Below are 26799 nucleotides of genomic sequence, written 5' to 3'. Positions count from 1 at the left end.
TTAATACCAGGATGTCAATAATTTTCATATTTTATCAGTACCGTTACTCGATGTGCAATTTCTTTTGACTTTTTTGCAAGGTTTCGTTTGTTCTGTGCTATCGGTACATTATCAACAAAATTATGAAGTCCCCCTCCCCCCCTGCTTCCTTGATTATGACACATCATAAATCCCCTTTCCTCGAGGTTTCTCTCCCTGTAATGTCATTAACTTCTTCACGAAACGTAGTTGCGTTCTGTTTCTGCTATAAATGCGGTATTTTTTATGTTTGAAACTGCTAAATTGAGAGGTAACAGGCTGCACATGTAAATATTTGCCAGCGACTAAACGTGTCAGTGTAGCCTTAGGTTCCCGAATTGGACGCTGCATTTATCTGCTCGACGGCGCACGAATGACGCCCTCATGTAATATTCAGGGCTGTGGCGACCTCCAGCGTAGTGCAACATGCAATGTCAACAGCACCAGGAGCGGCTGAAAAATGCTCGGGTCGATAACTCAGCCGGAGTGCATAGACATCCACACTTTTTTTACCGTCAAAAATGGCAGTATGGCAGAAGTGAGGACAATATCGAAAGTAGAAATGAAGAAACATTTCTTTTTGTATTTCTCTATATTTGTTACAGCTGCGAACAATACCATTCAACGCCTGGTATAAATATTTGTGAATTCTTTGTTTAGATATTGCATTTTTAGTACACATATTGATTTGTCTAGTGACTATTAGTACCATTTAATACTATGGGGCCGACTGCGAGTTTTGGTAGCTTGATACTGCAGCCCTACTGAGATATTCTAACCAATAGCAAATACTAAAACTAAATGCGTGAGCCATCGAGGGCGGAGGTAGGCACAGTCTGTATAAACTAACGTGGGCAACGGTTATCGCTACGGTAAACTTCAGCACTGCCGCCTCATGAACAAAATACGAAATGCGGAGTATCAGACGAACTGTGTGACTGGCTGGAAGAGTTTTTAGCAAACAGAACGCAGCACATCATTTTCAACGGACAGAAGTGTTCAGACATAAATTAATTCCGACAAACTTGTAGACAGAATTATATGACCAACGCTCTTCATTAGGCTTTTCGCATGTGAAGTATTAAATGCAGAGAAGCTGCAACGCTAGAAAATTGTAGCGAAATAAAGATCCGCGAGAATCGACACGTAGTGCAGGGAGTGGAAACTGACTCACAACATAAAACAACGTAACGCATTGCGGATACACAGACTTCTTGTATGGTTACACGATTGCAGAACAATAGCTGGAAGCAGTTACCTCCATAAAATATCTAGAAGTATGTATACGGACAGTTTTACATCTACATCTACATTTATACTCCGCAAACCACCCAACGGTGTGTGGCGGAGGGCACTTTACGTACCACCGTCATTAACTCTCTTTCCTGTTCCAGTCGCGTATGGTTCGCGGGAAGAACGACTGCCGGAAAGCCTCCGTGCGCGCTCAAATCTCTCTAATTTTACATTCGTGATCTCCTCGGGAGGTATAAGTAGGGGGAAGCTATATATTCCATTCCTCATCCAAAAACGCACGCTCTCGAAACCTGGGCAGCAAGCTACTCCGCGATGCAGAGCGCCTCTCTTGCAGAGTCTGCCACTTGAGTTTGCTAAACATCTCCGTAACGCTACCACGCTTACCAAATAACCCTGTGACGAAACGCGCCGCTCTTCTTTGGATCTTCTCTATCTCCTCTGTCAACCCGAAGTGGTACGGATCCCACACTGATGAGCAATACTCAAGTATAGGTCGAACGAGTGTTTTGTAAGCCACCTCCTTTGTTGATGGACTACATTTTCTAAGGACTCTCCAAATCAATCTCAACCTGGCACCCGCCTTACCAACAATTAATTTTATATGATTCCACTTCAAATCGTTCCGTACGCATACTCCCAGATATTTTACAGAAGTAACTGCTACCAGTGTTTGTTCCGCTATCATATAATCATACAGTAAAGGATTCTTCTTTCTATGTATTCGCAATACATTACATTTGTCTATGTTAAGGGTCAGTTGCCACTCCCTGCACCAAGTGCCTATCCGCTGCAGATCTCCCTGCATTTCGCTGCAATTTTCTAATGCTGCAACTTCTCTGTATACTACAGCATTATCCGCGAAAAGCCGCATGGAACTTCCGACACAAGCTACTAGGTCATTTATATATATTGTGAAAAGCAATGGTCGAATAACACTCCCCTGTGGCACGCCGGAGGTTACTTTAACGTCTGTAGGCGTCTCTCCATTGAGAACAACATGCTGAGTTCTGTTTGCTAAAAACTCTTCAATCCAACCACACAGCTGGTCTGATACGCCATAGGCTCTTACTTCGTTTAACAGGCTCCAGTGCGGAACTGTATCGAACGCCTTCCGGAAGTCAAGGAAAATGGCATCTACCTGGGAGCCTGTATCTAATATTTTCTGGATCTCATGAACAAATAAAGCGAGTTGGATCTCACACGATCGCTGTTTCGGGACCCAAGTGGAACGGTCACATAAAACTAACCGCAGGTAAGGCAGACGCCAGAACGAGATACATTGGAAGAATCCTCAGGCAATACAGCCCATCATCGAAGGAGTTAGCGTACTAAACCCACGTTCGACCAATAATTGAATATTGCTCGCCAGTCTCTGATAGGGTAGAGAAGATCCAAAGAAGAGCAGAGAGTTTCATTACAGGCTTAGTTAATGAGCACGGAAGTGTGACGAAAATGCTCAGCCGACACAATCGGCAGACGCTGCGAGGGAGGCGGACTGCATTGCGGTGCGGTTTACACTTGAAGTTCCGAGACCGTGCTTCCCAGAAGAGCAACCAATATATTGCTTCTTCCTTCTCTAGATTGTCATACAGATGACAAAATGGTAGATATCGAAATAGATGACGGATAGAAAAACAATTAAAATCGCTGAAAAGAGGAAAGGCCGCTGGACCTGATGGGACACCAGTTCGATTTTACACAGAGTACTCGAAGGAACTTGCCCCCCTCCTTGCAGCGGTGTATCGTAGGTCTCTAGACGAGCGTAGCGTTCCAAAAGATTGGAAAAGGGCACAGGTCATTCCCCGTTTTCAAGAAGGGACGTCGAACAGATGTGCAGAACTATAGACCTATATCTCTAACGTCGATCAGTTGTAGAATTTTGGAACACGTATTATGTTCGAGTATAATGACTTTTCTGGAGACTAGAAATCTACTGTGTAGGAATCAGCATGGGTTTAGAAAAAGACGATCGTGTGAAACCCTGCTCGCGCTATTAGTCCACGAGACTCAGAGGGCCATAGACACGGGTTCCCAGGTAGATGCCGTGTTTCTTGACTTCCGCAAGGCGTTTGATACAGTTCCCCACAGTCGTTTAATGAACAAAGTAAGAGCATATGGACTATCAGACCAATTATGTGATTGGATTGAAGAGTTCCTAGATAACAGAACGCAGCATGTCATTCTCAATGGAGAGAAGTCTTCCGAAGTAAGAGTAATTTCAGTTGTGCCGCAGGGGAGTGTCGTAGGACCGTTGCTATTCACAATATACATAAATACGAAGACAGTAACTTGTTCTCGAAAGAACAGTTACTGTTGATGACCATGCAGCTTTTCCCTGGAATAAATGATGACTAACTGACAACCTCAGCTGCCCACAGGTGTTGTTGATATACCTCGATGTGGATAGCTGAAAATGTGTGCCCCGACCCGGGATCTCCTGCTTACATGGCAGACGCTCTATCCATCTGAGCCACTGAGGACACAGATGAATAGCGCGACTGCAGGGACTTATCCCTTGCACGCTTCCCGTGAGACTCACATTCCCAAGTGGGTGGGAAAATGTCTATAAGGTACAATACATATGTAGAATTGTGGACAGTTCTTAGGTAGCCGAACATTATAAGCAAAGATACAATCACTTGCATGGAATGTTGTGCATCAAGCTTGTTTCTTAAAGTTGAAATTTCACTTTACACAATGGACAATATTAAGCACAATAAATAGTTAAATTACACAATATTACAGGTTTAATGGTTGTGTAGTTTATTTTTTATGGTTAACATTGTCCATTGTGTAAAGTGTAATTTCAACGTTAAGAAACATGTTTCATGCACAACATTCCATGCAAGTTACTGTGTCTTTGCCTATAATGTTCGGTTACCTAAGAACCAGTGTCCCTTCCATTCGCTAGTCAGTTACTTCCTGAAGATGGCCTAATAAAGCGAAAACTAGTCCGAAATAAACAAAAATCAACAGAACAAAAACAGTGACTAGCTATTAACTTTAAATAAATTGTAATAGTTTCTTTTTTTCTGACTATACATGCATTTCACGGCTCATTTTGTTTCGTTCGCTGAATCATAGCAAGAACGAAACCAAGACACACAACAGAAAAAAAAAATTGTTACTGAATTAAGGCGACGCCCTCCGCAGCAAATTATGAAAATCTGCAGCCTAATGGAAACGCGTGTGTCAACGTAAACAGCAGCGTAGAGGCTACGTACACAAAGCGCGCAGCACATTCACCCAGATTTAGTGCCCTCCGTCCGTGTTGCACTGTTATTGCTTTTGCGGCTAAAAAGCGAGAATTTGCGAGCACGCGCGGATCAACACGGCACGCACAAAACCTCCAATAGCGCCCAAGCGCACCAAAAAACAAAACACAAAAACTTGTGCGGCAGGCAACCTCTGTATGAATCCTGTTAGCGCTCTGAAAACATATCGTGTCGTAGACATGTCAAAACAAGCGCTCAGATGTGATCTTCCACCAACAGTCGGCATATTCTCCTGAAGATGAGGAGCGTATAAGTCCTCGAAACATGAAGCTGTTTGACGTAGCGCCAGAGGATATCAGTAAGGTGCCAAAGTAGTTTTGAGTTTTCAGTAAGTAGTAAATTTGCAAACTGAGTTCTGTGCAGACCATCTACTGGTTATTACACCATGCAAAAGTCCTATATGAGGAGGAGCAGCCAACACAGGACACACATCACATCCCATCCAAAGCAGTTTCACAGAGGAAGACCGCGCTGCAGTTACTTCTCTAAATCTTAGCACGAACGAAAAAATGGCTGACATCGAAATAAGTGCCCAAGGAATAGAAAAGCAACTGAAATCACTCAACAGAGCAAAGTCCACTGGACCAGACGGGATACCAATTCGATTCTACACAGAGTTCGCGAAAGAACTTGCCGTGTACCGCAGGTCTCTAGAGCAACGGAAGGTTCCAAATGATTGGAAAAGAGCACAGGTAGTTCCAGTTTTCAAGAAGGGTCGTTGGGCAGATGCGCAAAACTATAGACCTATATCTCTGACATCCATCTGTTGTAGAATTTTAGAACATGTTTTTTGCTCGCGTATCATGTCATTTCTGGAAACCCAGAACCTACTCTGTAGGAATCAACATGGATTCCGGGAACAGCGATCGTGTGAGACCCAGCTCACTTTATTTGTTCATGAGACCCAGAAAATATAAGATACAGGCTCCTAGGTAGACGCCATTTTCCTTGACTTCCGGAAAGCGAACAATACAGTTCCACACTGTCGCCTGATAAACAAAGTAAGAGCTTATGGAATATCATACCAGCTTTGTGGCTGGATTTAAGAGATTTTAGCAAACAGAACACAACATGTAGAATTTTAGAACATGTTTTTTGCTCGCGTATCATGTCATGTCTGGACAGACGTTCAAGTGACCTCTGGCGTGCCACAGGGGAGTGTTATGGGACCATTGCCTTTCACAATATATATAAATGACCTAGTAGATAGTGTCGGAAGTTCCACGCGGCTTTTCACGGACGATGCTGTAGTATACAGAGAAGTTGCAGCATTAGAAAATTTTAGCGAAATGCAGGAAGATCGGCAGCAGATAAGCACTTGGTGCAGGGAGTGGCAACTGACCGTTAACATAGAAAGAAGGATCCTTTATTGTACGATTATATGATAGCGGAACAAACACTGGTAGCAGTTACTTCTGTAAAATATCTGGAAGTATGCGTACGGAACGATTTGAAGTGGAATGACCATATAAAATTAGTTGTTGGTAAGCCGGGTGCCAGGTTGAGATTCATTGGGAGAGTCCTTAGAAAATGTAGTCCATCAACAAAGGAGGTGGCTTACAAAACACTCGTTCGACCTATACTTGAGTATTGCTCATCAGTGTGGGATCCGTGCCACTTCGGGTTGACAGAGGAGATAGAGAAGATCCAAAGGAGAGCGGTGCGTTTCGTCACAGGGTTATTTGGTAAGCGTGATAACCTTACGGAGATGTTTAGCAAACTCAAGTGGCAGACTCTGCAAGAGAGGCGCTCTGCATCGCTGTGTTGCTTGCTGTCCAAGTTTCGAGAGGTTGCGTTTCTGGATGAGGTATCAAATACACTCCTGGAAATTGAAATAAGAACACCGTGAATTCATTGTCCCAGGAAGGGGAAACTTTATTGACACATTCCTGGGGTCAGATACATCTCATGATCACACTGACAGAACCACAGGCACATAGACACAGGCAACGGAGCAAGCACAATGTCGGCACTAGTACAGTGTATATCCACCTTTCGCAGCAATGCAGGCTGCTATTCTCCCATAGAGATGATCGTAGAGATGCTGGATGTAGTCCTGTGGAACGGCTTGCCATGCCATTTCCACCTGGCGCCTCAGTTGGACCAGCGTTCGTGCTGGACGTGCAGACCGCGTGAGACGACGCTTCATCCAGTCCCAAACATGCTCAATGGGGGATAGATTCGGAGATCTTGCTGGCCAGGGTAGTTGACTTACACCTTCTAGAGCACGTTGGGTGGCACGGGATACATGCGGACGTGCATTGTCATGTTGGAACAGCAAGTTCCCTTGCCGGTCTAGGAATGGTAGAACGATGGGTTCGATGACGGTTTGGATGTACCGTGCACTATTCAGTGTCCCCTCGACGATCACCAGTGGTGTACGGCCAGTGTAGGAGATCGCTCCCCACACCATGATGCCGGGTGTTGGCCCTGTGTGCCTCGGTCGTATGCAGTCCTGATTGTGGCGCTCACCTGCACGGCGCCAAACACGCATACGACCATCATTGGCACCAAGGCAGAAGCGACTCTCATCGCTGAAGACGACACGTCTCCATTCGTCCCTCCATTCACGCCTGTCGCGACACCACTGGAGGCGGGCTGCACGATGTTGGGGCGTGAGCGGAAAACGGCCTAACGGTGTGCGGGACCGTAGCCCAGCTTCATGGAGACGGTTGCGAATGGTCCTCACCGATACCCCAGGAGCAACAGTGTCCCTAATTTGCTGGGAAGTGGCGGTGCGGTCCCCTACGGCACTGCGTAGGATCCTACGGTCTTGGCGTGCATCCGTGCGTCGCTGCGGTCCGGTCCCAGGTCGACGGGCACGTGCACCTTCGGCCGACCACTGGCGACAACATCGATGTACTGTGGAGACCTCACGCCCTACGTGTTGAGCAATTCGGCGGTACGTCCACCCGGCCTCCCGCATGCCCACTATACGCCCTCTCTCAAAGTCCGTCAACTGCACATACGGTTCACGTCCACGCTGTCGCGGCATGCTACCAGTGTTAAAGACTGCGATGGAGCTCCGTATGCCACGGCAAACTGGCTGACACTGACGGCGGCAGTGCACAAATGCTGCGCAGCTAGCGCCATTCGACGGCCAACACCGCGGTTCCTGGTGTGTCCGCTGTGCCGTGCGTGTGATCATTGCTTGTACAGCCCTCTCGCAGTGTCCGGAGCAAGTATGGTGGGTCTGACACACCGGTGTCAATGTGTTCTTTTTTCCATTTCCAGGAGTGTATATTGCTTCCCCCTACTTATACCTCCCGAGGAGATCACGAATGTAAAATTAGAGAGATTCGAGCGCTCACGGAGGCTTTCCGGCAGTAGTTCTTCCCGCGAACCATACGCGACAGGAACAGGAAAGGGAGGTAATGACAGTAGCACGTAAAGTGCCCTCCGCCACACACCTTTGGGTGGCTTGCGGAGTATAAATGTATATGTAGAGAAAAGTTGAGAAATTAGAGCTAAAACGGAGGTTTACCAACCATCATTCCTCCCACGCTACATTCGCGAGCTTGACAGGGAAGGGGAATCAGATTCTGGAATGAGAAGTGCCCTCCTTCACATACAGTCAGGTGGCTTGTGAAGTACATGTGTACATGCAGACAATGTAGGTAGTTTACTGACGATCACAAGCAATTTTTAGGACTCCGTACCCCAGGAGTGAAAAACAGAACCTTTATAGGGTCATTGTGGCGTCCACCTGTCCGTCTGTTCATCTTTTAAAACTCCTTTTTCTGAGGAACCGGTAGAGGTATCAAGCTGAAATTTACGTCAAGTACTGCAATCTATGGTCCCTTGGCGTTTTAAAACATTTAAGCTTGTGAGTCAAGGCAATGAAAGGATATGGTCATTTGTCTCAAATACACTCCTGGAAATTGAAATAAGAACACCGTGAATTCATTGTTCCAGGAAGGGGAAACTTTATTGACACATTCCTGGGGTCAGATACATCACATGATCACACTGACAGAACCACAGGCACATAGACACAGGCAACAGAGCATGCACAATGTCGGCACTAGTACAGTGTATATCCACCTTTCGCAGCAATGCAGGCTGCTATTCTCCCATGGAGACGATCGTAGAGATGCTGGATGTAGTCCTGTGGAACGGCTTGGCATGCCATTTCCACCTGGCGCCTCAGTTGGACCAGCGTTCGTACTGGACGCGCAGACTGCGTGAGACGACGCTTCATCCAGTCCCAAACATGCTCAATGGGGGACAGATCCGGAGATCTTGCTGGCCAGGATAGTTGACTTACACCTTCTAGTGCACGTTGGGTGGCACGGGATACATGCGAACGTGCATTGTCCTGTTGGAACAGCAAGTTCCCTTGCCGGTCTAGGAATGGTAGAACGATGGGTTTGATGACGGTTTGGATGTACCGTGCACTGTTCAGTGTCCCCTCGACGATCACCAGTGGTGTACGGCCAGTGTAGGAGATCGCTCCCCACACCATGATGCCGGGTGTTGGCCCTGTGTGCCTCGGTCGTATGCAGACCTGATTGTGGCGCTCACCTGCACGGCGCCAAACACGCATACGACCATCATTGGCACCAAGGCAGAAGCGAATCTCATCGCTGAAGACGACACGTCTCCTTTCGTCCCTCCATTCACGCCTGTCGCGACACCACTGGAGGCGGGCTGCACGATGTTGGGGCGTGAGCGGAAGACGGCCTAACGGTGTGCGGGACCGTAGCCCAGCTTCATGGAGACGGTTGCGAATGGTCCTCGCCGATACCCCAGGAGCAACAGTGTCCCTAATTTGCTGGGAAGTGGCGGTGCGGTCCCCTGCGGCACTGCGTAGGATCCTACGGTCTTGGCGTGCATCCGTGCGTCGCTGCGGTCCGGTCCCAGGTCGACGGGCACATGCACCTTCCGCCGACCACTGGCGACAACATCGATGTACTGTGGAGACCTCACGCCCCACGTGTTGAGCAATTCGGCGGTACGTCCACCCGGCCTCCCGCATGCCCACTATACTCCCTCGCTCAAAGTCCGTCAACTGCACATACGATTCACGTCCACGCTGTCGCGGCATGCTACCAGTGTTAAAGACTGCGATGGAGCTGCGTATGCCACGGCAAACTGGCTGACACTGACGGCGGCGGTGCACAAATGCTGCGCAGCTAGCGCCATTCGACGGCCAACACCGCGGTTCCTGGTGTGTCCGCTGTGCCGTGCGTGTGATCATTGGTTGTACAGCCCTCTCGCAGTGTCCGGAGCAAGTATGGTGGGTCTGACACACCGGTGTCAATGTGTTCTTTTTTCCATTTCCAGGAGTGTATGTCGCAAAGTCGCTCATCAAAATCTACAGTGCATTACTAATTGACTCAGAGTCATGAAATTTGGCAAGAAGCAAGCTTTCACTGCACAAGTAAAGCGAAAATCAGAGAATTGTTAACTTGTAATTATACCACACTAAAGAATACTTTATTTCCGTTTGTCGTCCGCCAATCTCTCTCTCTGTCTGTCTCTTAAGACCCTTTTCTCTCTGGAACTGGTGGAGGTATATAGCTGAAATTTATATCAAATACGATGGTTTATGTCACATATTTTGATACTCACAAACTCACTCATCGAAACCTATACAAAGACTGTCTATTTGTAGATAAATAATTAACTTTTTACGGAACGACAAGTTCTATATACACTACTGGCCAATAAAATTGCTACACCTGGAAGAAATGCAGATGATAAACGGGTATTCATAGGACAAATATATTATACTAGAACTGACATCTGATTACATTTTCGCGCAATTTCGGTGCATAGATCCAGAGAAATCAGTACCCGGAACACCCACCTCTGACCGTAATAACGGCCTTGATACGCCTAGGCATTGAGTCAAACAGAGCTTGGATGGCGTGTACAGGTGCAGCTCCCCGTGCAGCTTCAACACGATACCACAGTTCATCAAGAGTAGTGACTGGCGTATTGAGACGAGCCAGTTGCTCGGCCACCATTGACCAGACGTTTTCAGTTAGTGAGAGATCGGTGAATGTGCTGGCCAGGGAAGCAGTCGAACATTTTCTGTATCGAGAAAGGCCCGTACAGGACCTGCAACATGCGGTCGTGCATTATCCTGCCGAAATGTAGGGTTTCGCAGGGATCGAATGAAGGGTAGAGCCACGGGTCGTAACACATCTGAAATCTAACGTCCACTGTCCAAAGTGCCGTCAATGCGAAGAAGAGGTGACCGAGACGTGTAACCAATGGCACCCCATACCATCACGCCGGGTGATACGCCAGTATGGCGATGACGAATATCTACATCCACATCTACATGACTACTCTGCAATTCACATTTATGTGCTTGGCAGAGGGTTCATCGAACCACAATCATACTATATCTCTACCATTCCACTCCCGAACAGCGCACGGGAAAAACGAACACGCTTCCAATGTGCGTTCACCACGATGTCGCGAAACACGGATGCGGCCATCGTGGTGCTGTAAACAGAACCTGGATTCATCCGAAAAATGATGTTTTGCCATTCGTGCACCCAGGTTCGTCGATTACACCATTGCAGGGTGTCTGTGATGCAGCGTCAAGGGTAACCGCAGCCATAGTCTCCGAGCTGATAGTCCATGCTGCTGCAAACGTCGTCGAACTGTCCGTGCTGATGGTTGTTGTCTTGCAAACGTCCCCACCTGTTGACTCAGGGATCGAGTCGTGGCTGCACGATCCGTTACAGCCATGCGGATAAGATGCCTGTCATCTCGACTGCTAGTGATACGAGGCCGTTGGGATCCAGCACGGCGTTCCGTATTACCCTCCTGAACCCACCGATTCCATATTATGCTAACAGTCATTGGATCTCGACCAACGCGAGCAGCAATGTCGCGATACGATAAACCGCAACCGCGATAGGCTACAATCCGACCTTTATCAAAGTCGGGAACGTGATGGTACGCATTTCTCCTCCTTACACGAGGCATCACAACAACGTTTCACCAGGCAACGCCGGTCAACTGCTGTTTGTGCATGAGAAATCGGTTGGAAACTTTCCTCGTGTCAGCACGTTGTAGGTGTCGCCACCGGCGCCAACCTTGTGTGAATGCTCTGAAAAGCTAATCATTTGCATATCACAGTATTTGCTTCCTGTCGGTTAAATTTCGCGTCTGTAGCACGTCATCTTCTTGTTGTAGCCATTTCAATGGCCAGTAGTGTACAAATTTGAAGTAAGGGTGCGTGGGATAACGACGACACTGGTCCTGCTGTCATACTAAATCGCACCCTAGACCACAACTTCAGGAGTAGATTCGGTGTTTCTAGAAACTAGACAGTTCAGTTGTAGGCCTTCTTGTGGCCACCTTCTAACCAACACACGGCCATCGCTGGCACCGACACAGATCCAGCTTTCGCCAGAAAACACAACAAACCTCCAGCCTGTCCTCCAATGAGCTCTCGCTTGACACTAATGAAGTCGCAAACGGCGGTGGTTTGGGTTCAGTGGAATGCACGCTACAGGACGTCTGGCTCGGAGTTGACCTTGAAATAACCTAATTTTATTTTGGGAATTTATTATTCAATAACTGACTATAGAATTTTTGTTGAATGAGAATTTTTTAATTTAATTGATTTGTAACAGTTCGTTGTGTCCCTGTGGTGCCAAATGCTGCTCAGATTGTTGGTGCAATGCAGTAGGATGCGACAGAGCCACATACCGAACACGATGGTTTTTCCTCTCGGTAATACAACTTGGGCGTCAGAAGCTTGGTCATCCTGTGACCGTACATTCCCGTGACCACCACTGCCAGCAGTATTTACAGTGGCTACGTTCCTGCCAAGTCTTTCTGCAGTATCGCAGAAGGAACGTCCAACTTGTCATAGCCCTGTTATACAATGTCGTTCAAACTCAGTGAGGTGCTGATAAGGGCACTTTTTATTAAATAACGTTACAGCATTACAGCGTGTATTTGACGCAAATCCGATTTGCATCCTCATAGTCACGCTACTACCGCCACTCTCATGCCACAAATATGAATATGCATCGAGTTTCAGATGTATAAACACTCCTACGAACTTCGGTTTATTTCGCACAACTCCTTCGTGGTGTTGCGATTTTTTCCTCGTCAGTGTACATACGCACCGTCAGGAGTCGAAAAGAAGAGCAAGTTTTTCAACGAAGATATTTCGGAACTCCTCTCGCATAATAAAACCAACATCGTGCTAGGAGGAGACTTTAATTCGTATATGTTTATAACTGCAAGAACTGATAAGAGGTCTAAAGCTAGACGGCACATGGCGTCAGCTCAGCAAGGAGTATACGGAGTTCACATTCCACCGCAACAGGGGAAAAAGTAGGTTGGACATGGTGCATGTGACCAGAGAATTGATGAGCTCTGTGTCTCACGTAGAAGTCTGCCCGGTGATCTTCTCTGATCACTCTGCTTACGAATGCAAAACCCACATCCTGAAAAGAAAATGGACTGCTGGCATCAGGGGAAGGTGGAAGCTCAAAACAGAGAACTTCACGGATGAGAGATTATGCGCAGAAGTAACTTAAACAATAGGAAAATGCCCAGAGAAGCGAGGTTTCTACAACTTCATCAAGCGTGGTGGGTGGAGCAAGCCAGGCCAGCGATTCGGAGAACCTTAATTAGATACAGCTCTGGAAAAACTTTCTGGAGAAAAAGCACGGCAGACTTTGTGCGCACCCTGTCTAAAAGATCCCCTGAACGCCCCTGCAGACGACCAGCTGCACTTGTCACGCGCGAGAGGATTAAAAACACGACTACTGAGCATCAAGAGGCAGCAGATAAGAGCGGTCGTAAACAGAAGCCGGCCCATCGACGTCATAGAAGACGAACCTGCCACACTACACCACCTGCACAAAGAGAGACAAAGGGCCGAGAATAAAACAGTGAGGACAAAAAACTGTCAACGAAACAAGACGGCATGAGCCACACTGAAAGACATTTCGCTGGCCTTTCCAGTTGCGAGGATGTAGACGACGCAGAAACCGCGAGAATTCTCCATCAAACGCAGCGAGCTCTGACAAACCCAAAGAGACTCCTGCTGACAAAACGAGTTTCAGAGGATTCGGTGAGGGCCATCCTAAAAACTTGCGGAAGCGGTCGAAATACACGCGCCGATGTCATCCGTAATTAATTCTATCTTCAGTTCTAAAACGTACACTGACGGAGAAAAAGAATTCGCAACTCCAAGAAGAAGTTATGCGACATTGACTAAAGTTGGTAAGAGTGTTTCTACATCTTAAAGAAGGTGTCCATTCAAATTTCGCGCCACTCACATAAGAGTGGAGCTAGCAGAGCCACTATGAGAATGCAAATCAGGTTTCCTTTAAACACACGCTGTAGCGGTCGTGAGCGTTAGTTACCTTCGAGACTGGACGTGGTGAGTTGATGCTAGTCGAGAGTGCCTGCAAGGTGACAAACACGCCGTTATCAACAGCTCATTGAGTTTGAACGAGGTCGTGTAAAGATTCGACATTCGACCTGTTGGGCTGCCACTCGTGAACGACATTCCAGGAAGTGTTTTCCAACAGGATAACGCTTACCCACATACCGCTGTTGTAACCCAACATACTGTACCGAGTGTCGGTATATAGTCTTGGCCTGCTCGATCAATAGATTTGTCTCCAATCGAGCACACATGGGACAACTCCAGCGTCATCCACAACCAGCATTAACTGTTCTGTATTGACCGACCTGGTGCAATAGCCATGGAACTCCACTCCACAAATTGACATCCAACACCAGTACAACACTTTGTATGCACGTTTGCGTGCTTGCATTCAACATACTGGCGGTTGCATCGGTTTTTAGTGTAGCAGCATTTCACATTTACAATGGCTTTTCTCGTGCATATACGAGGGTCACTCCAAAAGAAATGCACGCTTTTTTTAAAATCAATTTTTTATTCTAGATGTTTGAAAGTTTTACAGTGTGTAGACACATCCTTTAGGAACAATATTTTCATTTATCCACATAATTTCCATCCCTCTCAACTGCCTTACGCCATCTTGGAACCAGCGCCTGTACACCCGCCCGGTAAAATTCTGCATCAACCTGTTTGAGCCACTGTTTGGCAGCGTGCACAAGGGAGTCATCATCTTCCAACATTGTTCCACGAACAGATTCTTTCAGTTTCCCAAAGAGATGATAGTCACATAGAGCCAGGTCAGAACTGTAAGGCGGGTGTTTCTGTGTTGTCCATCCGAGTTTTGTGATCGCTTCCATGGTTTTTTTGACTGACATGTGGCCGTGCGTTGTTGTGCAACAGCAAAACCTTCTGCTTTTGCTGATGTGGTCGAACACGACTCAGTCGAGCTTGTAGTTTCTCCAATGTCGTCACATATGCATCAGAATTTATGGTGGTTCCACTTGGCATGATGTCCACAAGCAAGAGTCCTTCGGAATCGAAAAACACCGTAGCCATAACTTTTCCAGCAGAAGGTGTGGTTTTGAATTTTTTTTTCTTGGGTGAATTTGCATGATGCCACTCCATTGATTGCCTCTTTGACTCTGGTGAAAAATGATGGAGCCATGTTTCATCACCTGTCACAATTCTTCCAAGAAATTCATCTCCACCATTCTCGTACTGTTCCAAAAGTTCGCTGCATACTGTTTTTCTTGTTTCTTTGTGAGCCACTGTCAAAATCCGGGGAACCCACCTGGCACAAACCTTTTTTAACGCCAACACTTTCAGTATTCTGCAAACACTTCCTTCCCCTATTCCAACGTAGCGTGACAATTCGTTCACTGTGATGCGTCTGTCAGCAGTCACCAATTCGTGAACTCTCTGCACATTGTCTGGAATGTGTGTAGTACGAGGCCTGCCACTGGAGCAGAATCTTCAATATTGCCGTGACCGCTTTCATCACGTAACCTGCTTGCCCACCGACTAACTGTACTGCGATCGACAGCAGCATCTCCGTGCACCTCTTTCAACCCCTTGTGGATGATTCCCACAATCTCGTTTTCACAGCACAGGAATTCTATGACAGCACGTTGGTACTGACGAACGTCAAGTGTAGCAGCCATCTTGAAGACATGCTGTGACGGCGCCTCTCACGGGAACAGATTGAACTAAGTTTGAAAACAAGCGGGAAGGATGTATTAACACACTGTAAAACTTTCACACATGCAGAATGAAAACTGTATTTTTACAAAAATATTGTGCATTTTTTTGGAGTGACCCTCGTATTAACCAGAGATCTTGCAATGTTAATCACTTGAATTTGTTACCTTGACAAATGTATTCCCAAAATTTCATTGCTTTACATTAATTATTTTTTGGTGCTGCGATTATTTTTCCATCAGTGTAATAGGCGCCACCGTAACGGAAAAGGTCAATGAGGTTTAAGTGGGGCAGATGTATAACCGCCTTCTTAGAACTGATGATATTTCTGATTCTAAAACGCAAGCACCACAAAGCATCGAAGAAGTCACGCCAATAGCGTTACTAAATATTGATTACAAATTAGAAGCAATAGGAGCAAAGTGCCTCGCAGAAAATTTGAAAGTGGCAATGAAGAAAGCCATCAGCTCATGGCAGACTTGTGCGATGCATTGCAGGAGGAGGATGCCGTCAGGACGTACAGATATGTAGTTGCTTACGTCACATCCACCAAAGCTACCGCAGCAATAATATCCATCGACTTTCAGAAGGCTTTCCACAGGATGAATCGAGGTTGCCTAATGAAGACACTCCCCGACTTGGTTTTTGGCCAAAGATATTATGGAGAATATTTTCACAAACGTGATTTCGAAAATGACACTCCACATGTCGACCTCCAAGAATATAAAAATGAGGAAATCAGTCAGGCAAGGATGTCCGCTGTCCATGGCTTTATTGGCGGCTGCACTCGACCCACTTCTACGCAAACTGGAATCCAGCATCAAATGCTATAACATAGGAAGAACCACTGTTGCGTGCATGGCATATGCAGACGATACCTGTCTTCACCTTTGACGAAGAAGACGTAGGGGAAATACAAGTCACGATCTCATTTGAAAAAGCGTCAGTCCCAACCCCATAAAAACAGTGCTGTTCCAAATACGAAATGGATGGTTGAATACTGCTATTTCAGTGTACCAAGCAACGGACGACCACAAGGCACTTGGTGTGAGAATTCAGAACTGTCCACTGAAAATTGTTGCAGACAACTGGCGTAGTATCACACACGCCACTAGAAAGCTCACCAGAACGAACGCGTACGGAAATCTATCTCTGAGCCAGAGAATGGTATTAAAGAAAGTGGCGATCCTGTCGAAAGCCCGGTATATGACGCAAATTCTATGAATAGTAGCATAGATAGCGTGGGCAATGACAAGAACACTACTCTATTTACTGTGGAGACGAGAAATCCTTAAGGTTCCACAGGCAACGTGGGCGTAACCAAGAGAAGAAGGCGGGTTAGGTTTGGTGGATGCAAAAGCAAACTGCGCGAGCGTGCTGAGCACTGAAGACAGACGAAAAAAATTTTGACAGTTTCATCAAAATATACCGACCGCAGTCTAAGGAAGCGCCAGTCTACAGCGGTCACATATCTTTCAAGCCGAGGCACATTCACTGAAGTGACAAAAGTTACGAGATAGCAACATACACATATACAGATGGCGGTAGTATCGCATACACAAGGTACGAAACGGCAGTGCATTGGCGAAGCTGTCATTTGCTCTAAGCTGATTCATGTGAAACGGTTTTCGACATGATTTTAGTCACACGACGTAATTTTTTTTTATAGAAGACATTTTAACCATCAGCTGATAGCTGGAATGTATTACGTCTGTTGAACCTCGCCTTATGGACATATTGTGAATTAATAGACTTTGAATGCGGAATGGACGTTGGAACTAGACGCTTCGGACATTCCATTTCGGAAATCGTCAGGAAATTCAAAGTTTCGAGATCTACAGTGTAGAGTGTGCTGAGAATACCAAATTTCAGGCCGTACCTCTCATCATGGACAACGCAGTGGCCGACGGACTTCACTTAACGACCGGGAGCAGCGGGCTTTGCCTAGAGTTGTGAGTGCCAACAGAGAAGGAAAACTGCGTGAAATAACCGCAGAAATCAGTGTGGGATGTACGACGTACGTATCCGTTAGGACAGTGCGGCGAAATTGTCGTTAATGGGCTGTGGCAGCGGATGACCGACGCGAAATCTTTTGCTTGCAGTACGACATTGCCTGCAGTGCCTCTCATGAGCTCGTGACCATAAATACGGTTGGGCTGTAGACCAGTGGAAAACCGTGGCCTGGTGACTCCCGATTTCTGTTGATAAGAGCTGATGGTAGGGTTCGAGCGTGGCGCAGATCCAATGAAGCCATGCACTCAGGATGTCAACAATGCACTGTGCAAGTTGGTGGTGGCTCCATAATGGGTTGCCCTGTGTTTGCATGGAATGGACTGGATCCTCTGGTCCACCTGAACCAGTCACTGACTGGAAACGGTTATGTTCGACTACTTCGAAATCAATAATTTTATCTTGGAACTCTTTCATTTGGTCCCTGTTCGCATAGAAAAAACAATATCAGAAATTGAGTCCGCCTTGATGCAATTCGGCGACAAATATCACCATCATTGGATTTTTTACTCTTATTTATTGTATGTTACAGCATGTTTGAAGAATTATTGTCGCTGTTTGCGACATATTTTCTGTGCGTTTTTTTGACCGAACACCACGTCATGTTCGTTGGATTAATGGTATGTAGCTGCTTTTATACACAGAGAAACGAAGTGTGAGAGTTTTTTTGTGTATAAAAGCAGCTACATACCATCCAACGAACATGACATGCTGGTTGCTCAGTTAAAAAAAAAAAAACGGCAACAGAAAAAAAGAGAAAAAAGCGCACAGAAAAAATGTCGCAAACAGCAAAAATAATTCTTAAAACACGCTGTAACATATGTTACGTCTGCCACAGACGGCCCCTGTCAGGCAGACTACACTCAAGACACCTCTATGTACCATATAACGTACACAAGCACTTGCAGGCGCAAGCAAGAGGAAAACAATTCTTCGAAACAAACAGAACTTGCTAGAGACTAATGCGAACCTTTTTCTGCAGAGGTCGCCTCACAGATACAGGGAAAGTTGAAGTACTCCGCCGGCCTTATAAGGCCAGCGCAGCAGCAGTACAGCCAGTTCCTCGCCGAGCTAGGACCAACTCCGACGGACCTCACCGACGCTCTTGATGATGGCCGTCTACAAGTTATTTGTTTCTGTGTGTATATAGTGATTGTTCGAGAAGTGTAGTTCAGTTTCAATAAACGACATTTTACTGAGTGTTCTACAGTACTGAGTATTCTGAAACATACAATAAATAAGATTTAAAAAACGCAGTCATGATGATGATGTTTGTCGCCGAAACTAGTTCGGGAGAGTAAAGAAATAAACGAATAACAAGGTGTTTTGGATCAAGGTGGACTCAATTTCTGATATTATTGTTTGACTTGGAAATCATTTTGAGCCATTCATGGCCTTAGTGTTCCCAAACAACGATCTCATGTCACCGGACCACAATTGTTCGCGACTGGTTTCGAGAACATTCTGGGCAATTCTAGAGAATGATTTGGCCATCCAGATTGCCCGAAGTGCATCCCATCGAACATTTGTGGGACATAAGCGAGAGATCAGTTCGTGCGCGACATCCTGTACCGGCAACACTTTCGTAGTTATGGACGGCTGTAGAGGCATCAAGGTTCATTATTTCTACAGGGGACTTCCAACGACTCGTTGAGTCCACGACACGTCGAGTTGCTGCACTACGCCGATCAGAAGGAGCTGCGACACGATTTTATGAGGTATCCTATGATTTTTTTCGCCTCAGTGTAAAGCAGATAATAACAGACAAAAGCTATGCGCTGTTTACTGTGTCCAACCTAATAAAGAGGACTGCACGGAAAATATACGGCGAGCTCAGGGGGACGCCGTAAAATGCAAAATCGGCGTAAGTCTTCTGGACCATGACTCTGCACGGGAGAATATCTCAGAACGTGTCGTGACAACCTACTCCGAAGATTCATGCTACAGGGCTGTACACAAAATTATACCCACGAACGAAAAACTGGCGCGAATCTGCGTGCTGGCCGGCCGCGGTGACCGTGCGGTTCTAGGCGCTGCAGTCCGGAACCGCGGGACTGCTACGGTCGCAGGTTCGAATCCTGCCTCGTGCATGGATGTGTATGATGTCCTTAGGTTAGTTAGGTTTAAGTAGTTCTAAGTTATAGGGGACTGATGACCTCAGATGTTAAGTCCCATAGTGCTCAGAGCAATTTGAACCATCTGCGTGCTGCCTGGCGGAGATAAAACAGAAACATTCGGTAAAGAACGCACGGTAGAACACATTCTCCTGGAGGCAGAGCAGCGAAATACGGGTAGCCCGTAAAAGAATGGTGGCCCATATCAACAGGACTGACGCTAGAACCATCTGAGTCACGGCGCCCACCATTCCTGACGGTAAAAGCTTTCCGAGGCCCAAGCGCGTAGCAACTCTGTAGATTCTCAGAATGACAAAACATGCAGTCATTACAAAACGCCAGACGCATAAATTGAGCTTTCTCGTGGACTTGTGGGAAGAGCACAACAGGTCTTTACAGCGGAAAAAGTACCGAGAGATGTTCCAGAACTACCTGACATCGCGATGGACGCAGCCTTCAGGGACGCAGACCACAAAACGAGGCGTGGCTATCACCTCACCCCTTCCTCCCCCCCCCCTTTTCCTTTTCCCGACATGCCCCAGTCGCCACTGTCGCACCCTCCCACCTCTACCACACCCCACACAAGTCGAAGTGATAAGTGTTAAGTACATATTCTCTGATCAATTAAATGTATTCTTCCTGTTCATGACTGCTCCGTGTCGTTCCCGAATGCAACTAAAAGTACGAAATCAAAGATGTTCTGTTAATCATTACGAATATCAATGTAAATTTGGTGTATTATTGTGCTATGTTTTAAATGCATAATAAAATAATATTTCTATTTATTTGTTTTTTAAACTGTTGTGTGCAATCAAAGTGTACAAAAAAATAAGAGACTCCCATTATAGAGAAGCAGCAGATATAAATTCTGCGTCACCTTACTCCATATAAATTAAACAATATTTCTATATACAAATGTTCTATATCTCTCCCGTTCTCTGTCTCTCTGTCTCTGCCTCTCACTCTCCGCCCTTCGTCTTTCTTAAACAAAATTTTAATTTATTATAATGCACTGTGTCCGTCCTTTATGTTCATTGACCTCTGATCATATATCGTGAGTCTAAATGTAAGTTGCTTGTATCTTTTTATTATTGTTCACGTGTAAGTCCCTACTATTTCATGTATGCCACCATCTGTCTTTTGCTCCCTGACCAATAGATCGTGTGCTTAATTGCAATTTTCTTATATTTTACTATTCATATGTATGTTTTATTTTCGTGTATGCCATTACGTTTAAAAAATGCACCATAAAGCATGTCACTCCATTTAAAATCAATAAAGAGTGATAAAAGACAAAAACTGCAACATGTAAAAGCATAAATACTTTCGCTTTCACAAAAATTGAACCAAAAAAGCAACCATATCACCAAAAATACAATAAAACATAAGGGCGTTTAAAGGACAACTAACAAATTAAGACCCTGAAAATAATCAAACCATGCAATCTATCAATCGAAATCATAAGCCTTTATTTGAAACATAAAAGAAGTAATTTTTCTGTAAACAAATGTAGCTGTTATAATTTGTAAGTATAAGTTTTCATACGTTATAAAAGGGGCTCCGCACGAATTTTCGACTCTCGCCGTTTCATTGCCGCAACGCCCTGTGCGGTTGAAAGCCTTTACTTCCTTCCTATTTCTTTGTCATCCCGTTTCCTGTCCACTCCTTTCATCCCAATTACTCATAGACACTGCAGTCCTTACGTGACCAATCAAAATCGGTATAGGGAAATCGGTTTATGAAATCTGGTTTTGGGAGGTCCATGTAAAGGCAGTGACAAAGATTTAGGTTAACATCCGATAAACAACAAAATTTTTTGGAAGGCTGTTTTAATATCAAGGTTGCTACACTAACCATTAAAACCTTTATTCTGCTAGCTCAAAGCGTCTTTTCAGGTACGACTCTACTTCGTACGTTTACACTGTTCTCAATAACACGAAACTATACGTTAAAATAATGTTTCCGCCCGGGATCGAACCGGGGACCTTGCGCGTGTGAGGCGCACGTGATAACCACTACACTACGGAAACGAACGTGAACTGCTTTCCGAGGACAAGAGAGAACTGGTCTGCATTCAGCGCTACTCTCTCCCTCCCCTCCCTCCTAGTGCGGAATGAACCAGTTTTAGCCGTCTGTGGTGGGGCCAGCGTGATACGTCAGGTCAGAAATCAGGGCACGGTTTGCCTGGGGCACCATAACAGACAGGAACTAGCGCAACATCACCACTATTGTGGACACCCTATAAAGTTCCAAGAAGTCCCAGTTATTGCAAGACAGTCGTGGATGCGCCCGCACATAATAAGAGAGGCAACTGAAACCTGGAAGCAGCCTAATAACATCATTGGAAATGACGGCTGCAGGCTCCTGTCGCCATGGTTACAGGCGATCCCGGTGTCAGGGACCGAGCGTATTCGCGGCCTACGGGCAAGAGACAACACACACATAACTTGCGAGGGTTTTCCTCGACCGGCAGGCGGAAAAGAATGGCTCCAAAAATTAGTCGCTGATTCGCTGTGGGCTACCAATACCAGCAAATCGCCTAACCTATGGATAGTCTCCCGTCGGGGCATATCCCCTCTCCTTCTAACCCACTCTTTCGTTAAGGGGTCGATAGGATATTCAAAATTTTCCAGCAGACCTCAGTGGCGAACATTGGTGAAGTCTGCATACATCTGAATAACTTAGAGCGCAAAACAGTTGTGAATCAGCGTTTTGAGATATAATAATTCACAAAACTTGTAAAATTGTTTATTACAAATCTTTGTCACTTCTTTGTAGTTTTCAAGGTTGGCACAATGTGTCAAGAAGTATACTTCTTCTTTGATGAGGAGAACATGACGGTGATATTGATTATTACCACTTTTAGAAACGATTAGTTACAAAAAATTTTCCTCGTGATTATTTCCCTCTTTTAATCCTTTTTTCGAGGAACACAGCATAACACACAAAACCTTGAATTAAAAAGCTTTTCTAAAAAATGTGCGCATGAACACCACAAGGGCTCACAACACATTCTTCTCAAATCGACTACTGAGAACGCGTCAAAAAGGCAGAGAGATCAGCGCTGTATTCAGCGATAAAAAGATGTTGTTTGAAGTTAATTTATACAGTCAAACACAATTTCATGTGTAATTCACGTGGAGGTAAAAAAAAGAAGGGAGTTGCCATTACGTCATGAACAGAGCCCAAAGCATTAGGATGACTGCGTTTATACCACTACAGTTCACAGCAGTGATACTTCCCCGTGTCACATTGATTTGACAGTGGCCTCGACCGTTGTGTGTATCTATCGACTTTTGTGGTCGTATCGTGAATAGCGTCAGGTGCTTTTATTATGTGGAGATGTAATCGCTTCATCAAAAATGTCAGCCTGAGTCGTTTACGGGTCTACCTATCCATCAAATCCTCATCTAAAGTTTCACGGAATCACATTTCATTCATAAATGGAGCCACTGTTGAAGCAATATTCTTTTTGTACACATGATTCCTGATTGCAGTGTTTACTTGTATTCTTTCCTGCGTTTGCCTTCCAAACCGCAAACGCTCCGATTTCCAAGCCACTAGACTTGGCCACTGTTTCTATGTTTCGATACAGTGTGTCGATACGTGGAACTGTTTCAGTGTTTCTGAACGGCTACGGTTCACTGTTTCGAAACAGTGGTGTTTCATTCCGCTCCTGTCTCGGATAACTGGACCAGATTCGATCTCGAGCCAGACACAGAAACTGTACCGTTGTTTCAAAATAAGGCTGTTTCAGTCCACCTGTGCTTGGAACGGACTAATTGTATCTAAACAGTGATGTTTCATTCCCCTCTGTGTCGGACGAGATTCGGGCTCGGCACAGGTACTGAAACACATTTAACATACCACTTCATGAAACACTTTCAAGAGTGTCCAAATCTTTTTGACAAGCAATAGCATGAAGCTTAAGATATCCGAAAACAAAGCTTCGTTTCTAGCTGACTGTCATATTCCGAAATGGCGTAAGATCTGCTTTATAAACACTAACCAAACAATAAAACAACGCATACTATTCACATTCAAAATAATAAATATGTGAAAATCATTCAGTTAAATTACACTTTTTGATAACATACACTTCTCTGTTCATGTACAGTAATCATATTAAGAAACGTAAGTAAGCCTACAACATTTTGAATAAAAAAAGGCGTAGAGTGACAGTTATTAGACATATACATAAATTTGATGTAGGTATAATTGCAAGCAATCTGTTTGACACATCATTGATAGTGTAATGGTGAATGGGAAGGACTAGGAAGCATGTTGAATTTATAGTAACGGTTCGAAACACCTTGTCTTGTGACAGCGAGAGCGAGAGCACCAGCAGCAGCACAGTACTGTTTGTATAAAGCGTTTATTTTGCATTTTGTTTACGACCTTCCACTAAGGAAGGGATTCTATTTGTGTTTATCTGCTCTGCATAGTAACTAACAGTTCTTGATAAAACTTTACGTAGTTTTCGTGTTAGATTTCTTAGTGTTTTCTTGATCGTTTAGAACAGAAAGCACCCTAAAACCGTCATTTGTTTGTTTCGCGGCCGTTAGCCACTAGTCACTTGAATCAGCAGTTGTCTTGTGACAGCGAGAGCGAGAGCACCAGCAGCAGCACAGTACTGTTTGTATAAAGCGTTTATTTTGCATTTTGTTTACGACCTTCCACTAAGGAAGGGATTCTATTTGTGTTTATCTGCTCTGCATAGTAACTAACAGTTCTTGATAAAACTTTACGTAGTTTTCGTGTTAGATTTCTTAGTGTTTTCTTGATCGTTTAGAACAGAAAGCGCCCTAAAACCGTCTTTGTTTGTTTCGCGGCCGTTAGCCACTAGTCACTTGAATCAGCAGTTGTCTTGTGACAGCCAGAGCGAGAGCACCAGCAGCAGCGAGTACTGTTTGTATAAAGCGTTTTTGTACTTATTTGCTGCGCTTAGCTTTTAAATAGTTTTTCTGGGAAAACCTAGCGTAGTTTTCGCGTCTCGTATTTCAGTGAGTGTTTCTTGATTATCAGAGTAGCTCATCAGAAGATTATCTTGGGAATTTGTCACCGTATAGGGTAGGGTAAACATAGTCATGTGTAGGGACTGTGGTTGTTGTGAGCGGACGCAAGGAGAATTGGCCACTCTTCGGGGGCAGGTGGAGGCTTTGTCTGTTAGGCTCATCGAGCTCGAGGCGCAGGCGTCGGCTCGTAGTGGCGTTGGGGCAACTGTGGTGAGACCTATGCCTACTCCGGTGGCCTTGGAATCACATGGAACCCCTGATGTCGCTGCGTCTTCCGGCAGTGAGCATCTTACCGGTCAGCCATCACTCAAGGGTGAATGGCGGACAGTGGTGGGCTCTCGCGTGCCTGGCCGAAAGGCGAAGGTGGGATCTGGCCGCGTGGCAGCTGCCTTACCCCTTTCCAACAGGTACGGGGTGCTTCCTAGTGGTGATGACATCGTTTCCGAGCCACCACAGGATGCCTCGCCTGTTGGGCCAGTGGCCGATTCTCCGGCAAGGTCCCGACAGTCACAGAGGGCGGGCCTATTAGTTATAGGGAGCTCCAACGTTAGGCGGGTTATGGAGCCCCTCAGGAAAATAGCGGGTAGGTCGGGGAAGAATGCCAGTGTGCACTCGGTGTGCTTGCCGGGGGGTCTCGTCCGTAATGTGGAGGAGGCCCTTCCGGCAGCTATTGAACGCACTGGGTGTGACCGGCTGCAGATAGTAGCACATGTCGGAACGAATGACGCCTGCCGCTTGGGTTCTGAGGCCATCCTTGGTTCCTTCCGGCGGCTGGCTGATTTGGTGAAGACAACCAGCATCGCACGCGGAGTGCAAGCTGAGCTTAATATCTGCAGCATAGTGCCCAGAGTCGATCGCGGTCCTCTGGTTTGGAGCCGTGTGGAGGGTCTAAACCAGAGGCTCAGACGACTCTGCGACTATAATGGTTGCAAATTCATCGACCTCCGTTATTGGGTGGAGAACTGTAGGGCCCCCCTAGACAGGTCAGGCGTGCACTACACACCGGAAGCAGCTACTAGGGTAGCAGAGTACGTGTGGCGTGCACACGGGGGTTTTTTAGGTTAGAGGGACCCCCCCTTGGGCGAAACGATAAAATACCTGACGGCTTACCAGAGAGGACATTATCATCGTTGATAAAGAACGTCCGTCCTCAGAGACCAAAAACAGGAAAAGTTAACGTAATATTGGTAAACTGCAGGAGTATCCAGGGCAAGGTTCCTGAATTAGTATCTCTTATTGAAGGAAATAGTGCGCATATAGTATTAGGAACGGAAAGTTGGTTAAAACCGGAAGTGAACAGTAACGAAATCCTAGACACAGAATGGAATATATACCGCAAGGATAGGATAAACGCCAATGGTGGAGGAGTATTTATAGCAGTAAAGAATTCAATAATATCCAGTGAAGTTATTAGCGAATGCGAATGTGAAATAATCTGGGTTAAGCTAAGTATCAAAGGTGGGTCAGATATGATAGTCGGATGCTTCTATAGACCACCTGCATCAGCAACCGTAGTAGTTGAGCGCCTCAGAGAGAACCTGCAGAACGTCGTGAAGAAGTTTCGTGATCATACTATTGTAATAGGGGGAGACTTCAATCTACCAGGTATAGAATGGGATAGTCACACAATCAGAACTGGAGCCAGGGACAGAGACTCTTGTGACATTATCCTGACTGCCATGTCCGAGAATTACTTCGAGCAGATAGTTAGAGAACCAACTCGTGAAGCTAACGTTTTAGACCTCATAGCAACAAATAGACCGGAACTTTTCGACTCCGTGAATGTAGAAGAGGGTATCAGTGATCATAAGTCAGTGGTTGCATCAATGACTACAAGTGTAATAAGAAATGCCAAGAAAGGAAGGAAAATATATTTGCTTAACAAGAGTGATAGGGCACAAATCGCAGAATATCTGAGTGACCACCATCAAACGTTCATTTCTGAGGAAGAGGATGTGGAACAAAAATGGAAAAAATTCAGAAACATCGTCCAGTACGCCTTAGATAAGTTCGTACCGACTAAGGTCCAAAGCGAGGGGAAAGATCCACCGTGGTAT

General features: G+C 45.7%; 1 protein-coding gene and 1 non-coding gene across 2 annotated transcripts in view; both read right to left on the bottom strand.

The window, feature by feature from the left end:
- LOC126100993 (uncharacterized) overlaps positions 1-26799 on the bottom strand; it is a 490542-nt gene that overhangs the window by 318617 nt on the left and 145126 nt on the right. The gene's annotated exons all lie outside the window — the stretch shown is intronic.
- Positions 21685-21757, bottom strand: Trnav-cac (transfer RNA valine (anticodon CAC)). The gene has a single exon. It is a non-coding gene; the product is annotated as a tRNA-Val (tRNA).

Source organism: Schistocerca cancellata, chromosome 9 (genome assembly GCF_023864275.1).
Source record: "Schistocerca cancellata isolate TAMUIC-IGC-003103 chromosome 9, iqSchCanc2.1, whole genome shotgun sequence".
NCBI classification, from domain to species: Eukaryota; Metazoa; Arthropoda; class Insecta; order Orthoptera; family Acrididae; genus Schistocerca; species Schistocerca cancellata.
This window is presented reverse-complemented; position numbering and strand designations above follow the sequence as displayed.